An 18740-nucleotide genomic window follows, 5' to 3' on the forward strand; every position below is an offset into this window, starting at 1 on the left:
AGGGCACGGTTAGTCACCCACTGCACTTGGTCTTCCTGTGGCTGCTTGGACTTCTTTTCAGCATGGAACAGCGGTCTAGACCTACAAGGTGGAGGTGAACGGCATTGTTACGGTCTAGTCTTGGTGGTCATTTCCATCATACTTTACTGGTGGAGACAGTTGTAAAGTTCCCCCCAGGTTCAAGAGGAGGGGACATCCCAGTACTGAATGGGAGGAGTGTCAGCATCACATCCATAAGAAGAGCATGTGACATGGGGTCAGTTATGGTGGTAATCTTAGAAAAAGACCTGCCTGCCACAGGAAGGCCCTCTGGGAGTCTCTCAGGTGTCCGAAGTCTGGACAGCCCTCCTGCCAAGGCATAAACCACTGTGTGCTGCCTGGGAGCCTGTGGCCACCTCCAGTCTCAGGACCCTTTAGGCTAAAGATAGTTATTGGTATCCTTATTAGTGGTAATCTTGAAAAAATTTAGATAAAATTCTATAATATATTTATTTATAAACATAGATATTTATTTTATACTTTTATTTATTATGTATTTATAATAGCATTTCCATATCTATAATAGATATTTGTTTTATTTTTATTTATTTATTTATTTATTTATTTATTTATTTATTTATTTATTTAAGGATTTTATTTATTTATTTATGAGAGACACACACACACACACAGAGGCAGAGACACAAGCAGAGGGAGAAAAGCAGGCTCCATGCAGGGAGATTGATGTGGGATTCGATCCTGGGTCTCCAGGATCAGGCCCTGGGCTGAAGGCGGTGCTAAACTGCTGAGCCACCCAGGCTGCCCTTATTTATTTTTTAAAACATTTATTTTATAGGGGTGCTTGGGTGGGTGTCTCAGTCTGGTTAAGCATCTGACTCTTGATTTCAGCTCAGGTCATGATCTCAGGGTGGTGAGATCGAGCCCAACATTGAGATCTATGCTGGGTGTGGAGCCTGCTTAAGATTCTCTCTCCCTCTCCTTCTACCCCTCCCCACTTGTGCTCTCTCTCTCTCAAAAGAAACTACATTTATTTTATACAATTATTGTATTTTTATTACTTTTACACAGTTGCTTTTACTTTCTACATGTAGCATATTGTATATAATATAGTCACATTTGTATATGTAAAATATATTTATTTATATATAAACATTTTTTAAAAGATCTTATTTGAGAGAGAGAGAGCTAGCAAAAGAGAGCATGAGCAGGGGTTGGGGAGAAGCAGGGAGTGGGGAGAAGGAGAAGCAGGCTCCCCACTAAGCAGGAAGTCCAATGCAGGCTGTTCCCAGGACCTCGAGATCATGACCTGAGCTGAAGGCAGATGTTCAACAGACTGAGCCACCCAGGAGCCCTTATATATAAACATTTTGTAATGATTATAAGATTTACCACTTTAATTACTGGTGATCCTCTAATAAAGACTAGAAATTTATGATCATATTGGGAGTATCTATCAGAATGTTGGCTTTTCACAGGTAGTTTCCCTAGGAATCATGTCTGTTCCAGGAGGAAGAATTTTCTGAGGGTATTTTTAGGCAGTATTTCTGGGGATATTTCAGCACAAGTGAGGAGAGTTAATGGCAGTGAAAAGGGAGCAGTTGGAACATTGGTACCTAAAGTTTCCAGCAAGTGGGTTATCCTAGGTTAGAATGGTTAAGACAAGTAAAAAAAGCCAAAAACTTTACACAGGCTCCTGGATTGCCTAAACAGAGAATGACAATCCAACTTAATTTTTAAAGAAAGTTGTAGACACCCAGAACTGGAGGGAGGCTTGAGGATTAGGTAATCATGTGCATCTTAAGTTGGGGTGCACATAACCCCAAGGGTTGACAGAATGGGTGAGAGAATTACAACATAAACATACTAGGCTTTGGTTTTCCCTGGATGCCAAGCAATCTAAGACATTTTCAGTATTCAAACAAACATGGATATATTTTGGAGTAGAATGTAGAATCTCCATAATTTTTAAGGATAAAACAGAAAACTTCAAAGAAATTCCATACTGGCAGCAGCCTGGCTTGAGGGAAAATCATGGAGAGCTCCCATCCACCCCCTACAAAGTCCTTGCTTGCTCTCTGTCATAGGGGACACTTTGGGGGAAAAGCATGAGAAGCCATGTGCTAGCTGACAGTTCCTACTGTGTGTGAGCTCTCCACAAGACTAGTTCCTGGGGCAAGAAGTACTGAGGAAAGGAAAGAGAGAGAGGGTGGAAGGGAGCCGAGAGGAGGAGATTGCTGTAGGCCAATCTCCAGGAAGAGCTGGAGCTGTTCCCTCCAGCCCCCAGCCACTGTGGCCACTGACCAGGCACTGTGGTGTCCTGTAGTTGTAAACACACACTGGTTTTCGAAGACTTCGTATGAAGAAGAATTCAAAGTATCTCATTGATTATTAGATTCATTTTATAGTGAAATGACAATATTTTGGGGATAGTAGGCTAAATAAATAGATTCTATCTATCTATCTATCTATTTATTTATTTATTTTAAAGGTTTTATTTTATTTATTTATTCATGAGAGACAGAGAGAGGCAGAGACACAGGCAGAGGGAGAAGCAAGATCCCTACAGGGAGCCATATGTGGGACTTGATCCCAGGACAGGGATCAGATCCTGAGCCGAAGGCAGATGCCCAACCGCTGAGCCTCCCAGACATCCCAATACATTCATTTATTTCTTTAATGTGTCTATTTAAAACATTAGAATTATTTATGTGGCTTGCATTATATATTTTTTTATTGGGTGTATTGGGTTAGAGTATAATGTAGAGCAGATAATAGATCTGATGTAATAGACCATAGAACTATGTCCTTCCTATAACATCTTGGGTGACTAGTTTTGGGCAAAACAAGCTACTGAAAAAAGTGTTTTAGGTAAAGCCTGTGTCTTTACTGACCTCCAAACAAACATTGGGCTGGCCTACCTCCACCCTTTTGTTGACCCTGTTCTGCTGGGAATTTCCACTTCCCTTGACTATTCTAAGCCAACCCATCCTTCAACACACAGCTTAAGTTTTGTTACTGTCAAAAGCATTCTTTGTCCTGTATCTTCCACTCAGCTCCACAGAGAATCTCTCCTTCTTAGAAGTTTTAACAAGGTTGCTCTCCCAATAATTAATACGATAAATCAATAATTCACTCATCAAGAGTCTTTATTCTCTTATGTGGCTAAAAGCAATGGCATGACTTTTTGTTGTTTCTTTGGGAGGTTGCTCAGTCTCTCATTGTTGCTCAGGCTCACTCTGAAAGTGAGCAGGAAGGTCAGAACCCAGTGGGGGAACCAGTGAGTTGTGCCACACTTCTTCCCAACACTCAGTTCATTCAGCTGCATAGGGCTGGATATCCCCATCTGTTTACCAGGGTCCCACACACAATAGCAGAAACTATTGGTTAGGGGCATCAGGATCCCCACCAGTGCCTTTCTCCAGCCGCAAAGGCCTGCATGAGCCAGATATGCGCTGCTTCTGCCTCCCTTCATGCCAGGGGGTGTCAAGTGACTCCATTCTGGTTCAATAAGCCAGAGGAAAGTAAAGTCAGCAGAGAATTTTAGGGAAGAGTTTTATTCCTTTGTAAAGGAAAAGAAGACATATGAAGAGTCATGAGATTTTTTTTTTTTTTTTTTTTTTTTTTACTGTCCTGGCCCTGCCACTGAATGTCATTGAGGTGACTGGTGTTGCAGCAGCCACCTTGGTACCATGAGGTGATAATGTGAGGGGGAGAAGTTGAGGGTGGCAGAACAGAAAGACACAAAGGTCCTGGACAAGGATGACATTGTTGTGTTGCCAAAACAACCCCAGGACTACCTACTTACAGATTTTTAAAAATGTGATATAACTGCATGTTTTTATCATTTAAACCATCTTTAGTTGAGCATTTCTGTTCCTTACACCAGAATGCCTCCTAACTGGTATGCACTCCACATTATCACATAGAAAAAGAACTCACGCATTAACCATAATGTGTAGTATAAATGAATGCTTCCATCGAAGCAGAAAGCGACAGTCGTACCTTTCCAAAGTATTGACCAATCTGAACTTGAATAGCCCTAGCAGCTATGGCTTCTTGGGACCAGGCCTGGTGACCCTTGACCAGCAGTGTCTCATTTAATTGTCTTGACAACTCTGTGAGGTAGGCACTGGAGCCACCTTTACAGAAGAGAGAACCGTGGCTTGGAGGGGTGACATTGTGTGTCCAGAGTCACATGGCAGGTAGTGAGCAAATTGGAACCTTGACTGCCACCACTGGCCTCTCATGCTTCTGTGACCCAAGCTTCATGTGTGTCTTTGTAATGAAGCTGGCACATAACACCAGGGAAGATGTGGGAAAAAAGATAGAAAGAAAAGAAAAAAAGAGAAGACCCAATCTGCCCTCTGTCAAAGGACATGCTTGCTACCTATTCCCAGGCTACTTACTATTTATTTGGGGCTGCATTAAAGATGTTAGCTATTGTAAGTTTTTCTTTCCTGCAGGTAGGCCATTTCTTTCTTTCTTTCTTTCTTTTTTTTTTTTTTTTAAGAGAAACACTTTTACAATCCTGAGGTCTTTTATTTTCTTTACAGTTATCATGCCATGAATTTATAGAGAATGGGTTCCAGCAGTTCAGGCTCCTTTCCATTGGTTCTCACAAAGTGTGCTTCTCTGTGTGGGGCAGGCTGGTGCTTCAGTTGGACCCAAGTACCTTTCTCTTTGGCTTCCTTCTTTTTCTGATCATTTTCCTTCACACACTTCAGGAAGCTATCTCAGCTCTTTGAGTGTTTAATATGCTCAATGCGGACATTAATTCTCTTGGCAAGAATCTTGCCCTTAACTTGTTTGTTTACAACAATGCCAACAGCATGCTAAATAACATTGTAGACTCTTCCAGTTTTGCCATGGTAACATTTGTGGGGCATTCCTTTTTGAACAGTGCCTATTCCCTTGATGTCCACAATATCACCTTTCTTATAGATTCGCATGTATGTGGCCAAGGGAACAACTCCATGTTTTCTAAAAGGCCTAGAGAACATATAGCTGGTACCTCTCCTCTTTCCCTTTGTGTTGGTCATTTTGGCAAATTACTAGAAGATGGCGGTTCCAGCCAAAAGGAGGTAGGCCATTTCTAAATGGACACATCACATTCTTGATCTCAAAATAACACATGAAAGACATAAGAAAGAGAAAATGTTCAGCAGGTTTATAGTCTCTCCCTTATGCCAATAAACAGAGGAGGCAAGAATATAACAGTAGAGACAAGGTGACCAACCTCCAAACACGAAACATGCTCATCAGAGAAGTTGAAAAGTGTTAATGGAAAGGAACTTAGTTCTGCTCCAAGTTAGTCTGGAATAAATCTTCTTGTGAGAGACGAAATGAATTTGCTGTTCTAAGAATGACCTGATTTCTCACAGCCTGTGGTCCATGAAAACCAGTGTTTTAGCATTTTTTTATGTTATTATGTTATAATCAGATGTCCCAAGAACTACTTTCCCCAACATCCTTTGTTCCAAGTAGAATTACAGATGAGTTTCTTTTAAACTCTCAAAAACAAAAACAAGAGCCGTGTATATAATATAGAGAGAACTTGAATTTTCTGTATTGTACAATGAACATAACTGGATTCCAAACTTTGATGATGAAATATTATTAAGCATTTTTAAGTGCTGATGGTATGGGAAGCATAGTGAAATGTGCCCTGGCTGCATTAGCTCACTACATCCTTGCAGAAACCTTGTAGTTGGTTCCAATATTATGGCCATTTTACAGGTGAAGAAAGTAAAGTTTAAGTACCGCATTTGTTGTTACAGAGCCAGGATTAGAAGAACTCACATTTAATTTTAAGTCCATCTGACCCTGGAACCCTTTCCCTAACTGCTAGTCTTTTTGGAAATGACTCAGGAGCTCTCAGGAGCAGACCCTGAATCAAGGATTTGAGTGCCTTCATTTCATATGCACACACACTCAGGAACAGGATTGTTCATGAGGTGGCTGTGTATTTCATATTGTAGAAATCGACAGGCAGTTAACCAGAATGGTGGCACCATTCACTGGCGGCTGGGAGGTACAGCAACTCGATGCTTCCAGGGCAGTTGACATCAAATCTTTGGATTTCAGCCATTCTGGTGGGCGTTAGTGTTATCTCGTTATTTGCATTTTCTCAGTGGGAAGGCATGTTTAGTGCTTTTTCACATGCTTATGGACCATTTACATCCTTTGCAAGTTGCAAAGTTGTAACTTTGCAAGCAAAAGTTACATCCTTTGCTAAAACCTCTTCAAGGTTTTAGCCTATTTTCTACTCAACTGCTTTGTCTTTTTTCTTATTGATTTGTAGACGTTCTTTCTATATTGAGTCCTTTCTCACATATGTGAATTGCAAACACACTCTCCCATTTGTAGCTTACGGTTCTACTTAATAAAGTTGTTATCTTTTAAGGGTGCCTGGTGGGTTCGGTTGGTGGAGTGTGGAACTCTTTTTTTGTTTTTTATTTATTTATTTTATTGGAGTTCAATTTGCCAACATATAGCATAACAGCCAGTGCTCATCCCATCAAGTGCCCCCCTCAGTGCCCGTCACCCAGTCACCCCCACCCCCCGCCCACCTCCCTTTCCACCACCCCTTGTTCGTTTCCCAGAGTTCTTGATGCCGGGGTTGTGAGTTTGAGCCCTACGTTGGGTGTAGAGGTTACTTTAAAAAATTGTTATCTTTTGATAAACAGAAGTTTTTAATTTTGATGCAGTACAATTTAGTGATCTTCCTTTTTGTTTAGTGCTTTTTCTGTCCTATATAAGAAATCTTTGCTTCTCCATTGATCTTTAGAGCAATGGTCCCCAAATGCCTCTGGATTTTCCTTGAGGGTGTGAGTTCAGCTGGCATTCTTGAAGGAGAGAATAGCTTGCTTATTCCCTGGCCCCAGTGTCCATTCCTGGATTCTTCCTCAGAGGAAGAGCTGTATCATATGGGGCTCTGGGAAAGAGGCATGTGTTTATGGATCTTGGATGAGTGGGTGAGGTTTCCACCTCCACTCTCCATTTGGATGAGAATTCTTTTGAAGGAGGATTTTACTTCATTTTCAGATATGAAAGTGGAAAGTAGCTCGGTTTCACTGGAAAAGTGTGTCCTAGAGTTACTGGAGTTTTCAGACACTGTGTCTCTGTAAAACAAACAGTAAAATGAGGAAAGGAGGGAATGAATATTAATATGATGGTGGCTGGGAGGGACAACAAGCGAGCGGTCTTTGTATTTCCCTGCTTTGAAAACTGAAAGGGCAGTGAAGCTGCCAGCCATGCACACAGTGGCAGGTCTGGATGGCAGCCCTCCTAGGACTATTCCAGTGACAAATTTTTCAAGGAAAAGAGTTTGCTGTGTGAGAACCCAGCATTCTGTAATCATAGAGCTAAAGAGAGTAAAGTAAACGAAGCAATTCCCTTCCTGCTGCAGAAGTGCCCATTCCTCCTCCGCAGTGACTGTGTCTACCCCTTCCAAAGGGAAAACGGAAAGTAAGGAAGGGAGACCGTGGAAATTTAGAGGCAATTTAGTTTCTTCCTTCCTGCCTGCCCTCTTTCCTTCCTGCTTGTCTTGCCTTCCTTGCCTATCCCCTTTGTGCTGGGTTACCTCCTTGGGCCTCCAGTCTTGGCTCTGTCCCCTTCAAGGTGGGGACAGGAATGGTGCCATCTCCCGGGGCTGCTGGAGGGCCCAGAGTGGTGGCCGAGACCTATCAGCTGTCCCAGGGCTGCGGTTCCTGCTCTGGCTTCGCTTCAGGGAAGGGTGAACCCTGGGACATCGTCTCTCCAGATGCCTTTTCAAATGATACACTATAATGATTTGATTTGTGACACAAATTTATCCTTTCTCCTGGAGCTTTGTGGCTAATCGAGAGGCTAACGTTTGACTTGACACTTTCTTACCTGATTCTTGGAAGTACTTTTGATCTAGAGAAATGAACCAAAGCCATCCGTTTATGATTCTTCCCGATAATCAGACTGTCCTCCAAGAAATACCAATTTCCAAAGACAGGAAAAGTGTTGAGAAGTGACCAGGAAGTGGAGGTTAGCACCATGTAAGCAGAGGTGTGAGAAGGATTCCTATTTAGGAATTTAAGCAAACCAGAAAAATGTTGTATCTTTTCTGCTCCACTTTGTGAAATGCTATATTTAAAAAAGCACTGAAAAAGAAATGAAAAATCTGGCCAAGACCTTTGTCTAGGTCATTTTGTGTCTATGGTTCTTCTTGAGTTTGTAATTAATCTTCAATTTGTAGACAAGGAAACTGAGCTCCTGGAAGTTTTGTGGCTCACTGAGGGATCTACCGCCACTTTAGTGCAGTGAAAAGGGGCTAAAATAGTTTGTGATTGACTTAATAAATCCAGAAATCAGATCCTTTGTAGTGTGATATCTTCTGACCTACACGGTTCCAGAATTACATGTGGTCAAGTGGTTGGCTTGTTCCTCTTCTGGGAGTTTCAGACTGTTCTTGGATGGGGCAAGTCCAGAGGCCAGAGGTGGGGTTATATAGGTCTATCCCTTGTATTTGGCCAATGGCATCCTGACTTTCCCAGAGGAGACCCTTTTCTCTAATTTCCTTCCTTACAGTTGGGCTGAGCTGGCCCTCCATCACGTTCCAGGGTTGGACACTTTCCCAAGACCTATCAATAACCATTATTCACCCCCAGAGCATATGGGTCAGCTCAGGGATGAGCATGCAACCCAGGTCACCAGTCAGAGCTGGCTGTAGCACTTCTGCTGGCATTACTGGGACGTCATCAGCACAGAAGGGCAGAGCCATAGGCAGGGGAACAGATGGGATCTTGATATCATGTGAGTCTCTTGTCACTGAAAGAGTGCAGGCCAACACAAGGTAGGAGTTGGGTTGTTGAGCCAAGGGTTGAAAGAATACCATACAGACATTCCTGTCACTTTTCATCTTATAATAACAAAGTTATTAAAATAAAATTTAAAGTGTTCAGATAATGCCATACTTTAGGAAAGATCAGGACAGTGACCAACCCAAGAGGCCGGCAATGACTGTGGTGAACATGAGGCTCTGGCCCCTGTTCTGGCTCTCTGCTTCCTGGATGAGTGTCAGGTCTCTTGCTGAAGTCATTTCTTCAGCTGTAAAATGCAGACCACAACACTACCTGGAAGGGTTGTGATGAAGATTTAATGAGATAATGTGTGAGAAGGTGGTGGCCCTGAGAACAGTACCAATATTCATGGGACAGATGACCCAGGGTCCAAGCAGCCTGACTGATATCACTACCGGTGTAGCAATAACAGTGCCCGCTAGCAATGGTTGATCACTTCCCTTGTCAGTGAGCTCTCACTGCATAACAAATGACCCCAAACATAGCAGTTTCAAACAGCTCTGTTTATTCACTCAGTATAGCAGTTTGGGCTGGCCTCAGCTGGCAGGTCCTTCTGGTCCTGCTGGGGCTCTTTCAGCATCTGTGGCTGCGTGTTGTTTCACCTTGGGTGGCTAATCCCTGCTGGGGCTCCCTCGCCCACCCATGGGTATAGGTTCTGGAGGAAGAGCACAAGACCCTGGGGGGCCTGCATTCAAAGCTGTGGCTACTTCGGCTAATCTCTTGGCCAAAGCCGTGGCTGACCAGCCTGAATTCGAGGAACAGGGAAATAGATTTTGCCCCATGGTGGGAGGAGCAACATCTCATTTCAGAGGCTGGGAAAACTTGGGGCCATTTCTTCGGTCCTGTTAGATTCTCTCATTCACGTGCTATTCTAAGTGCTTGACATGCATGAGTTCATTCTATCCTTGCAACAATCCTCTTAGGTGGTTATATTACTGATGCCTCATCATTATTATTATCCTCATGGCCTGTGGAGCGTGATGCAGCTTTGAGGTCTCAGAGTGTGTTTAGGTGAGCACAGGGGAGAAAGGGCCAAGACGTGAGCTCTGTTTTAATAACTGAGCCTTGCATGCCTCCAAGCCCGTGACATCCTGAACCACCAGCAGCCATGACTGGCTGAAGGCTCACTGTGAATCCTCACAACAAAGTTGCCAGTGCTGGGATGGTCTTATCTCCATTTTCCAGAAGAGCAGACTGAGGCGCATACAGGGTAGGTGGTATGTCAGGGGCACACATCTAAGGAGAGGCAGAGGTGAGACCACTTGTGCTGGACGTCTTCTCTTGGCCCTGGGGACCTGGTCTTCACTCCTCACCCTGCTCTGTGCTCCAGGAGGCTGATGGTGTGGTCTGTGTCAGTGGCATCCTTACTCTCCACTTTCAGCGTGGGTTTGGCCAATGAGGCCTGGCAGGGACCCGAAGGTAGAAGGAGAGAGGTTGGGGTATTTGTTCCTTTAGCTTTCTTCTGCCAAGCTCCTCTACCCCTGGCCACAGCTCTGGTCAGGTGGCCCTCACTCTGCTGCTACCTTGCCTGGGTTCTGGTGCCTGCTGCCTCCCCTCCCTGCAGCCCTGGGGCATCTGCACTGTCCCTGTGGTTTCCTTACATTCTGCCCATACCTTCAGCAGTCCCCTTGTTAACTGTACTCAAATTCCCTCTTTTAAATGTGCCATCTGATTCTTGCTGGGACTCTGAATGAAATACCACCTGACTCAGCACTCTGTATGTTTAATATTTATTGAAAGGATGAAAGGATTGGAATACTAACAACAAAAGTGCTAGGTGATACCCCACACTGAGCTCCTTGAACGAGGAAATCAAAAGTCCCAGATGAAAATGAGACAGAATGAAGTTGTCTCCATGCTGGAGAAGGCCGGAGGGTCTGTTTCTGTCTGGACAGACACCAAGCATTGAGTACTGTTTCTGTGTCATTTCCAAAGAGCTTGGATTGCATTTTAATTAATTTGCCTTGAAATTAACATACTTCAATTTTTTTTGAGCTAGGCTCAAACTTTCCGGCATATCCTATTGCAAGGAAATGCTTCTATAAATCAGAGTGAGTGTGGCATTAAAGACTGAGAGGAGAGACGTAGATATTTATATGTGGGTGTTTTATATTCTACTCTTGTGCAAAACTTTTAAGTGTATGTTTGCAAAAGGTATTTCCCAGACTGGCGGCCAGTAAATTCTGAGGACATTCTGAATGTGCTCCTGCTATTGCCAAGTGATGTGCTGTCATCCAGACACACCTGTTTACACCGGATTGTGTGTGGAGGAGACAAAAGTCAGGTCAGACCTGTGATCCAGTCTGAACTCGGCCATCTAGTAGTAGCTTGGGCGTGTTATTTAGCCTCTCAGCCCTTTTGCTCATGTATAAGCTAAACCAAGGCATCACAGGGGAGTCAGGCAAAGAAAGCAAAACTCCCAGTCCTCCAGCACTCCCTCCACACTCCAACCACCACTGAGTGGTTCCTGGTTGGAGTCTTAACAGCTGTGGGGACCCCCAAACTTTTAGGTCTGCACTTCTCCTAGAAGGACTTGAAATAGCTAAAGGGCCACCTGCAGAACAAGATCTTGTGAAAACAGTCAGGAAGTCTCATTTGCAGAGAGGATGTCTAGTGGAGGAGTATGTTCAAACTCCAGTTCAAATCCTGACTCTGTCTCTTGTTAGGAAGTAGCAGTGGGCATGCTGCCTTTCCTGGATCATGGCAGGGAATAAAATTTGCTGTCTTAGAAGCGTGCCTGGGGGCTCGCCATGCCCATGAAGCCCTCAGCCATTGCCTGGCACCTCGAAATGCTCCCAACAGGCAGCAAAGGCCAAACAAGAGGAGAAAAACATGTATTCATGCAACTCAATAGATATTTGCTGAGCTCCTGCTTAGTTTGTTATACACAAGCAGTAGAGTGATGAATGAGGTAAACATAGCTCCTGCCTTTAGGAGAAGAAAGACATTTTATCAATGACGCAAGTCACTAAAGAATTACAATTTTTAATAAAGCTAACAAGGAAACAAATAAAAAAGAGAACCAAGGGCGTTTCCTAATTTAGAGAGGGTTACCCAGAAAGGAAGTAGCATTTGAGCAGGAGGCTGTGTCAGTAAAGGTGATGGCAGCTGCTGTGCACGAAAGCCCCCATCTCGGGGTCTAACACAGTGAGGGTTTGTTTCTTGCTCATGCGCACTTAACTGTGGATCAGTTGGTGTTTCTCCACGTGGTGATTCTGGAACACGGGCTCCTTTGATCTTCAGCTCAGCCTTAATAAAGAGTTTGGCAGGGCTGTAAGAATGCAAGGTCAATAGACAAAAATCAGTTGTGTTTATACAGTGGCAATGAAAAATCTGGGAATGAAATTAAGAAAATGATTCTGACGATAGCATCAAAAAGGATAAAATACTTAGGAATAACGTGAGCTAAGGAGCACAAAACTTGTACTATGGAATATTGTTGAAAGATATTAAAGAAGGCCTAAGTACATGGAATGACACCTGTGTTTATGTCCTGAACATATAGAAATACTGTATACGAATGAACAGTTCTCCCTAGGTCATAGGATAACATGGGGAGATATCCAGCAATGCAGGATGTGTCCAATCATATGTTTACAGTGAGTAGATATGAAAACTGCTTCTTGGATTGTAAGACAGCTTGGAAGGATCAATGATACAATTATATCTGCACATATAGAAATTTTATATTTTTGTATTTTGTACTATTAAAATATATTTATATTTTACATTTCATGTTAATTTTATGTAATTGAAAGCTTCCTAAATCATAGAATAGTTGGGGGTTCACATGGTACAATTTGATCTGATCCTATATATTTACTGTATATGTATGAAAAGTATTTCCTAGATTAAAAAACAGCTGGGGGTTCAGTAATACAATGTAGATCCAAACATGTGTACACAGTGTTTATGGATGAAAATTCCTTACTAGATCTTAGGATAGCTGGGGCTCCAGTGACTGGTGTATATCTGAACATATGGACACAATGTCTGTGTATGAACAGACTTCCAGATCTGGAAAGCTGAGGTTCCATAATGGTGTGTATCTGACCAACACACCAGCATATACAGTGTATCACGGAAACATAGCAGTTCCTCCCTCTCTCACGTGCATTTCCCCCTCCCTGAATTCCTGATTGTTTTAATACCAGTGGACACTGATTGAGGGCTGGGTGTTACTTTCCTAAGCTTTTTATATATGTTATCCCATTTAATCTTTTCCAAGAAACCTGTGTGATTGCTCTTGGGTGTGTTATTTAGCCAAAGCCTCAGAGAGGGTAGGTAACTTGCCCAAGATCACACAACTAGTCATTCGCAGAACGGAGACTTGAACAAATTTGTCTGACTCGTGAGCTCTTGGCACTTGCTAAAAGGATAGAAATGCTGCCATTGTGTGCCACGTTCTCTGCTTGAGTCCCTGGGGAAGGGGAAAAGGCTGGTGGCATCTGCTTCCTCTGTGGGGCTTAGACCCTCTATCTCCTCATCCCACTGCTCTCTGACTGTGGTCACATGTGAAGTATTGGGCTGGGCCCTGAGTACTCGCCAAGCTCTGGAGCAGCCTACAGGGTAATGTGCTGGGACCACCATTCAGACCTGGGCTTTTCCTGGGACCCATGCTACCTGGGAAGTGCTTTCTGTAAGCTTCCCTAGAGAGCGCCATCTTCACAGACTTTAGTGCTCAGAGAGGTATGTTAAAACAAAACAGAACAAAAACAAAACCAAGAACCAAATTCCAAACAAATATGGCCCGCAGTCTGCAGTCTGCATCTGCTTCCCCGGTGTTCCTTCCTAGGAGTTAAGGGAAGGGAATCCTGACAGGGCAGGAGGTGGCACCACAGGTTGGGTTCCCTTCCTCTGGGTCTGTGAGCCCTGAGGTTGGTCCAAGAGGAATAGTTGCTTAATAAATGCCTTTTCTTGTAAATGGTTGGTAAATCTGCAAGAGTAAAGGTAAATGAACTTGGGAAACGTGCTGGCCTCTCTGGGCTCTGGAACATACCTTGTCCTATACCACGCATGGGCTCCCCACACAGTATCCTAGAAAAAAGGTTCTTCAGCTGGGTTCTTCCCACGCAGCACTTGGCACTCTGTGGCAGTGATGGAGGGTCACAGAGAGAACAGAGGAGAGGGCCTGTGGGCTGGGGGCTCCTCATCTCCAACAGAAAAGCTCTGTTTTAAATATTTGTTTCATACCCTGGGAGATATTTTATGGAAAAAATACCCTGCTCCTGGGTTACAGAGTTGACATGTTTTATGAGCACTGAGTCACTGCGGTCAGAAAATGAACCAGGTACAAGGTCAAGATTACACCCAAGAGTAAGATAGGCGAGATCAATATGGACATGGAATCCCGTTTTCATCCAGTTTCCAAGCAAGCAGGAGCTTCAGAAGCTTAGTGTGTGTGATCCTGCCTCGGTAGCAGGATCTGCTTGAGCAAAAGACCTCAGGATTGTATTGTGTGGTAGGAGGTGGGTCGGGTAGTCCTCAGGATTGCTCCATTTGGAAGCAACAAGGAGTCTGAAGTTGACAGAACTTCAGACGGAATGCAAGAGGTCTGGCGTAGACACGTCCTTACAAAGTCATGGCTGGGTGTTCCAGTGAAGGGTTAGCTCCCATCAGCTGATGAGTTGGGGGTCACCCTGTACTGAAGGGCGGGCATGAGTGGCAGCTGCAGGGAGTTAAGGACCAAGCCCTTACACTCAGCACTACAGCATATCCACTTGTAGGGTTAGTTCTTTAAGGTAACAGAGAATAAACGTCTTTGCTGGATGCAGATGGGTCCTTAACAACTCCCAACCACATGGGAAGGTCTCCTTTCTACCAGGGAGCAAGGCTCAGCTCAGAGTCCGAGGAATGCAAATGTAGCTGACTTTTAAAAATTATATTTCTGACCAGATGGTTGGCTTGTACCCTGCAATAGTGCCAATGTCATGAGAGGCGGGAAGATGGAGAGGTGTGTCCAGGTAAAAGAGGCTGACTGGATGGGACAGCGTGGAGAATGTCACCCCAGGCTGGAAAACACTGCTGCAGAGGAGGTCGCGGGACCTGTGGGAAATCTGAAAGTGCCTCATGCACTTCGTGGCAGCTGCATGTCAGTGACACCTTTCTGAATTTCACAGTTGTGCCATGGTTCTGTCAGAGACTCTCGTTGTGCTCACCCCACACTACAGTAGAGCCGGCAAGAGGTCATGATGTCTGCAAAGTACTCTCTCCAGGTTCAGCAATCGTGTGAGTGAGTAGCCATGTAGGGGTGTGTAATGGGTGTTCAAGTGTGTATGTGGGGATGTGTGTGAGGACTGTGTGCATGAGTCTGTGAGTGTGTAGCCTTGTGGGAATAAGGACTGCGCTCTCAAGTGTGTATGAGTATGTGGCTGTGTGGGGTGTGTAGTGTGCACAGGAGTGGGTGTGTGGGTGTTTGGCCGTGTGGGGGCGAGTATTGTGCGCATGAGTACGAGTGTGTGTGGGTATGGTGTGCACACGAGTGTGTGTGTGCGTGTGTGTGGTGTGTGCACAAGTGTATGTGAGGGTATGTGGCCGTGTGTGAACGCTACGGTGCCAACGTGTTAAAGAGTGAATCTAGGTGAAAGACCATTTGACTTGCAACTATTTTCCAAACTAAAGTCTTTTTTAAAAAACAGAAAATACTTGGTGGTTCAGCATAGGTGTGATGTGCTGGTGGGAGGCAGCTATGTGCTCCTCAGTCTGAGGTCGGTGGGGGGCAGAGGGAACGAACAAATCTCTTAGGAGTCCCCCAGCCTTCACGTCTGAGGGTGCCATACCCCCCAGCAAATAAAACCACGTCCATATATTCCACCAAATAAAGCACATCTATAATTTAGCTGGGAAAACAAAACAAACCACGATATTCAGCAAGCATCGTACAGGGGCCTATAAATGTGCAGGTTCCTCTCGTAAATGGAGCACATGCAAACACATTCTGACTTCCTCCCTCAGCAAATGCTCTTGCAACGTAAAAACCGATCTGACTGATTCTTTCTTTGCTCCCCAGCCCCTTCCCTGGTGAAGTTTACTAGTGAGCTCTGTTTGGTTCTGGCCTTTTGCAGTCAGACTTTCTCCAAGCACCCATTCTTCCTCCCAGCTGCCTAATTGTTATTTCTCATGCAGCATAAACAGCCTCCATAGGCATCTGTTTAGTTTCCGAAGGGGTCCTGGTGAAAGGCAGGGAGCCTTGGCCATAGCCCATAACCTTAGACAGCCTGGCATCCCCAGAGCACAATAAAACCTGTGCCCTGGCCTCATGGTGGAGCATCACTATGTATCCTCTGTAGCAAGAGCCCACGGATCCTGGTCCTTTCTTCTCCTGAGTCTGGCAGGGAGACCGGCTGACCCTGGAGGGTGTGATAATCCCAGGACAGGCCACGCTGTAGCCAGCAGGATTTGGGACTGGCTGCATATTTGGAGATAGAGGCCTCAGGATGAGGCCTGGGTTCCGGAGCCATGGACCAGGGAGGGTGGAGATCATTGTCCAAATCTTCCCTCAACTGTACCAGCCTTCTGCTCTTCCTTCCTTGGCCCTGGCTGTCTTGCCCTGGCCCCAGCTGCTCTTCAGTGGGGAGGCCCGAGGAGGAGTTCAGTGCCTGAGCACTTCTTGGGAGAAGGCTATGCCCTGCATCTGCCTTTCAGGTGATTGCTGTGTGTGCACAGGGGAAGATGGGAGTCTGAGGGTTCTGTGTCCAGGAGAATAGCAAATGGGGCTTAACTGGATCAGTGGCTTGTCCAATATGTTCTGTGGAGCATGAGGGATACCATAGGACAGGATGTTACAAACACATAATAGGATGTTATACGAAAGCTCTAGCTCCCCCAGGGGTACACAAGGTTTCTAGATGTTACTTGAATATGGATAGTTTAAGAAATCAACTTCCATAGAATTGAGCTGGCCTCCCTTCCTCTTTTTTTTTCACCCCTCCTTCATAGTGCTCTTCTATTTTACCGAAGAAAAGCATAGAATAATATTGTGATAAATTATCTCATGGTTTGAGACAAAAGGGGCCTTTAGAGTACATGGTCTTCAGGGGTGGTCCTCAGGGGAGAAAAGCAAAGAGAGCTTCCCTAAGATGTTTTATCTAAGCCTTTTTTATCCAAATGACAAGATCAAGGTAAAGGTATATTCTTTGCCTATCTATTCATCCATCAGTCTATCATCTGTCCATCTATCCATCTATTCATCCAGTGATCCACCCATCATCCATTCATCCATCCATCATCCAACCATCCATCCATCCATCCCGTCATCTTCCAATCCATCCATCCATCCATCCATCCATCCATCATCTATCCATCCATCCATCCATCATTCATCCATTCATCTATCCATCATCTACCTATCCATCTAGCCATCCGGCCATTATCCATCTATCCATTGATCCATTAGTCCATCATCCAACCATCCATTAATCCTGTCATCCTCCAATCCATCCATCCATCCATCCATCCATCCATCCATCCATCCTTCTTCATTCCTATTTAACTCATCACCTGTCTTCTTTCCACCTTAGAATTAAAATTCCAATATAAAATTGTGTTTGGAGGCATCTACTAACACATTTGAATGGACATAAGGAAGACATTTTTTTTTTTCAGTTAGAAAGTAGAACTAATTTGGATGAGAACTATGGCAGGCATTTTCCTTAAATTGAATGGGCTTCATAAAATTGCAGCTCTAAGGTTGAGATGAAAATTTACTCTATACATTATAGCACTGGGGAAGCAATATCTACAAATGCGGATTGGAGGTGTGTTGGTGACTTTGCCATTGGTGATATGTTTTTCTGACATGGTGATCAGCCCTGAGAAAGTTTTCAATAAGTAGAATACCACCCCTGTCATGTACACAGTAGTCACATTCCTGAGAAGTTTAACGCATAGTGAAACATTTTATTTATGTGCAAAATACAGTCAGATGGGCTCAGATAATTATGAGTAGGATTTAAAAATTTATGGCCCTCAAGGGTGTATTTGAAAATGCTGTGGGATATAGGACCATTTATCAATGTAAGCTGCAAACTTGGAGGTAATTGGTTCTGCAGCAGTAAGAACTAAAACACATGCCGTGAGATGAATCTGAAGCAGAAAGTTATCAAAGTAATTGAATGCTCCTGGATGCCTTTTACCAGATGGATGAAAAGGAAAGTTTGGCGAGATTGAGGAACCTGCTCCAACTCACACAGCAAGTGGTCAGGGGGTCTGGGTTCGAGTTCAGCATCACTCCAGAGCCTACACATACTCCTCAGCAGTGTTTCTCCAACTGCCATGCACAGAGCCTGCCTGCGTGCCAAGTTTAGATGCAGATTCTGATCCCACAAGACGTAAGAGGTTGCATTTCTAACAGACTCCCACCCCGAGCTTGGTGTGCCATGCAGCCCTCTTCTGGCCTGTTATGGGGAAATCTACTTCCAGCGCTAACCTGGATTTCCTTTGAATTGTAAAACCCACTTTTATTTTTTTTACAGTTTTATTGAGATATAATTGACATACAACACTGTGTGAGTTTAAGTTTACAGTGTGATAATGTGGTATGTGTGTATGTATTGTGATGTGATCACTGCAATAAGGTTAGTTAACACCCGCCACCTCACATAGTTACGTGTGTGTGGTGAGAACATTTAAGATCTACGGCATTGGGGACTTTCAATTATACAATGTGGTATCATTAGCTGTAGACCCCATGCTGTTTCCTAAACCCCCAGAACTTGCTCCTCTTATAACAGGAAGTCCCTTCCCTTTGTCCAGCATACCCCCTCAAGCCCCCACCCCGGCTCCTGGCAAGCCACCTTTCCATTCTCTGTTTCTGTGAGTTTGGTAAAACCCACTTCTGAGATGGGGGGGATCCAGGGCCTGAGGGAGTTGCTGTTTTCACACATCCCACACATTTTGCCACAGAACAGA

The 18740-nt window shown here is 44.3% G+C and overlaps 1 long non-coding RNA gene and 1 pseudogene across 2 annotated transcripts in view; one reads left to right on the plus strand and one right to left on the minus strand.

Annotated features, from left to right (window-relative positions):
• The window catches only part of LOC140594786 (uncharacterized), a 47925-nt gene that overhangs the window by 10188 nt on the left and 18997 nt on the right, over positions 1 to 18740 (plus strand). The window lies entirely within an intron of this gene.
• On the minus strand, positions 4527 to 5059 carry LOC112924571 (large ribosomal subunit protein eL21-like; annotated as a pseudogene).

Source organism: Vulpes vulpes, chromosome 12 (assembly GCF_048418805.1).
Source record: "Vulpes vulpes isolate BD-2025 chromosome 12, VulVul3, whole genome shotgun sequence".
In the NCBI taxonomy this organism is placed as follows: domain Eukaryota; kingdom Metazoa; phylum Chordata; class Mammalia; order Carnivora; family Canidae; genus Vulpes; species Vulpes vulpes.